Raw genomic sequence first — 353 nt, forward strand, 5'->3', positions numbered from 1 at the left:
TAATTCTTAATACCTATATAACTTAAAGACTAAGACTTCATATTAGATTATACAATAAACAACTGTGCAACAAATGAGTACAATGACCTCAAAATGTAAACAATGTATAAGTATCTTGACCAGAGGCAGAAATGTACATTGCAATATGATAAATATATCCTAAAATTGTATTAATATACAAAAATGTTTTAAGCAGTGGTAGAAGCATGCATGCATACAATATGACAAGATAACTTTGCCTAGGTATACAAATATGGTGGATGAAAATAGGAACATTTTCAATATAATTTAAGCTTGTATCAATATACAAGAATCTATACCAATGTAAATTGCCTATAAATAATAGCTCACAA

This window comes from Microtus ochrogaster, unplaced genomic scaffold (genome assembly GCF_000317375.1).
Source record: "Microtus ochrogaster isolate Prairie Vole_2 unplaced genomic scaffold, MicOch1.0 UNK56, whole genome shotgun sequence".
NCBI lineage: Eukaryota > Metazoa > Chordata > Mammalia > Rodentia > Cricetidae > Microtus > Microtus ochrogaster.